This window comes from Palaemon carinicauda, chromosome 38 (genome assembly GCF_036898095.1).
Source record: "Palaemon carinicauda isolate YSFRI2023 chromosome 38, ASM3689809v2, whole genome shotgun sequence".
Classification (NCBI taxonomy): Eukaryota; Metazoa; Arthropoda; class Malacostraca; order Decapoda; family Palaemonidae; genus Palaemon; species Palaemon carinicauda.
Window position 1 is genome coordinate 15,506,085 of NC_090762.1, and position 3,201 is coordinate 15,509,285.

Sequence of the window (3,201 nt, forward strand, 5' to 3'; positions counted from 1 at the left end):
TTATTATTATCATTATTATTATACGCGACCAGTAAAAAACAGCTAAATATTTTGATAGATAAGCACATACACGTAGATGCAAACCCCCTCTCACCAGGGTATGACTACTATGTATGTATATATATATATATATATATATATATATATATATATATATATATATATATACATATATATATATATATATATATATATATATATGTATATATATACATATATATATATATATATATATATATATATATATATATATATATTATATATATATATATATATATATATATATATATATATACATATATATAGTCAGACACTTGCTCTTTATTATACTGTATAGGGGAGATTATTATTATCTAGAATTCATCTACCAGTTACCTCCTTCACCCCGAGTCTCAGACACACGTCAAGAAAAGACGGCAGGAATATCATAGTATGAAAAGACCCTTTTCTGGACGAATATATAAATCTTCGTCAAGTCGTAACATTTTTCAGAACCCTTTTCAGTAAAGGCCAGTCTAAAAATGGTAAGTTCTCTGAATTCTATAGCAGGCTTTCTCAATGACACTTGAATTCTGAAGTCCAGCTAGGACTTAGGGGAATAGCTAATTTCCTATAACAATTTATTCCTTTAACAACAAATAGAGAGATGGAACTCGATTGCAAACAGTGATCAAAATAATTTTTAATATTATTATTGGTATTTTTATAATCAATATCATCATTATTATTATTATAAATGAATAAGATTTAGGCATCCGTTATTAGAATAATTATGGCCAAAAGAAGATACACTGGACTGGACTGCTACAGTCCACAACAACAGAAAAAAACAAAATCAGGAATACTATAAAATGAGAAATTATATGGAACAATAAAACTGAAATTTGGCGGAATAACAAAAAGAGATAAATAGCATCTTTTTCGTATGTTTCAACATCACAACATCACCATATAGCAGCCGGCGTCAATGACCTTAGATGTCAGGATGCCTGAAAACTTTAAATCAATCAATCAATCACCATATAGCAAACGTTATCTTATGATACCAAAGATAACTATAATCTTGTATAGTATCCTTCTAAGGTAACTGGACCAATCGCTATGTTTTCCTTATCAATATCTCCAATGGATATAAGAGAATGTGGGCCATAATGTCTGGCGTTGGGGCTGGGGAGGTCATCCAACTTCGGGGTACAAATAGAAGGAAAACCTGAAAGTTCTAACAATGAAATTGAAGTTAACAGAGGTTAAGGAGTAAGAAATTAACAGAGGTTAAAGAGTAAGGAATCATTAACGGAGATAAAGTAGAATGCAAGAATATCTAAGTGGCTTTAGGTATGGAAGTCACAATTCAAAGAAAACCAATAGTTTAAAATTCATTCGTAATTTTGTAGGATTTTTTTTAAGTTATTAATTCCAAGAAGGAAATATAGGAGCATATTTGTAATGATAAGGGAATAATTAGATTTATTTTTTCTTTATTTCTTTAAATAATCTAAATAAAAACTCTTAAAGCGAATGCATCTCTCTCTCTCTCTCTCTCTCTCTCTCTCTCTCTCTCTCTCTCTCTCTCTCTCATACCGAAAAGAAATATTTCAAGCGTTGACTTAAGAGGCTTTACCAAGACAACACAAATATGAATTTAAGTTAGCTTACCTGACACATTCTTAGTTAATGGTGTCTATTCCAAACACAGGTTGGAAAACGCAAATGTATAAAAACGCAAAATAAAGAAATATGGGCCCAAATCTTCGGAATTTTATAGCTGTTCTGCTGTTTTCTTTTGGGTGGGGGGATATAATAAATAAAAATTCTTGTCTGCCGAGGGGAGCCCGTCCTTTGGTTGTTTCATCCCATAAAAAAAAAAAAAAAAAAAAAAAAAAAAAAAAAAAAAAAAAAATTGGAGGTTTGGATGTATTTTTCTTTTTCGCTTTTTTCTGGCCGGAGGAAATGGAACTATAAGGAATCCCTGAGACATGAAATGCTCGACGGTGCGTGAGTGAACTCAAAGAAACGAAGCCGCATTTAAACGAAACGCAAATACATCCCCCCAATGGGATCACTAATGTGTGGACATTTCCAATGTTTTGGTGTACTACATGTTTGTTAAGACGATTGTATTATTATTATTATTATTATTATTATTATTATTATTATTAATCATCATCATCATCATCATCGTCATCATTGTTATTATTATTATTATTATTATTATTATTATTATTATTATTATTATTATTATTATTAATCATCATCATCATCATCGTCATTATTATTATTATTATTATTATTATTATTATTATTAATTGCTAAGTTACAACCCTAGTTGGAAAAGCAGGATACTATAGGCCCGTGGGCTCCAACAGGGAAAATCGCCCACTGAGGAAAGGAAACAGGAAAAAAAGATAATTTAAGAATAGTAATATTAAAATAAATATTTCCTATATAAACTATAAAAAACTTTACCAAAACAAGAGGAAGAGAAATAAGATAGAATAGTGTGCTCGAGTGTACCCTCAAGCAAGAGAACTCTAACCCAAGACAGAGGAAGACCATGGTACAGAGGCTATGGCACTACTCAAACAATGGTTTGATTTTGGAGTGTCCTTCTCCTAGAAGAGATGCTTACCATAGCTGGAGAGGATTTCGAAATACTTTTAACTATATTAGAATGACGAAACTAAATACTTTATAAATAGACGAAACAGATACATAGATAGATCGATAGATAGCCAGGGATATATGAAAAAAAATAGATATGGTCTAATCATTAGTGATGGCATTCTTTCCATTCATCAAATAGATAGATATATAGATAGATATTCATAATAATATACTCATTGCACTTCTATTTCAGCCAATCAAGCACTGAAAAGAAGGCAAGGAAATTAAGCCAAGATCAAGGCGAAACGTTCCAGCACCTAAATCCGACATCAAAAGGATGTATGAAACAAAAAATTTCAACTACTAAAGAATCTGCGATATGAAGGTCACCAAAGCCATTTCTGGGAAAACGATTGATGGTCGCTTCAAAAACTTTGTAATATTTTCGTTGAGGGACAAAAAGGATAAGTATTTCTGCTAATAAATTTCCCCTTTGATGTCAAACTGAGCATTAATTAGCCATCTGCTTTGACTGTTCACTTGAAAGGTTCGTCATAGGATTAGGAAAAGATGGTGTAAAAAATTACAAATTGACTT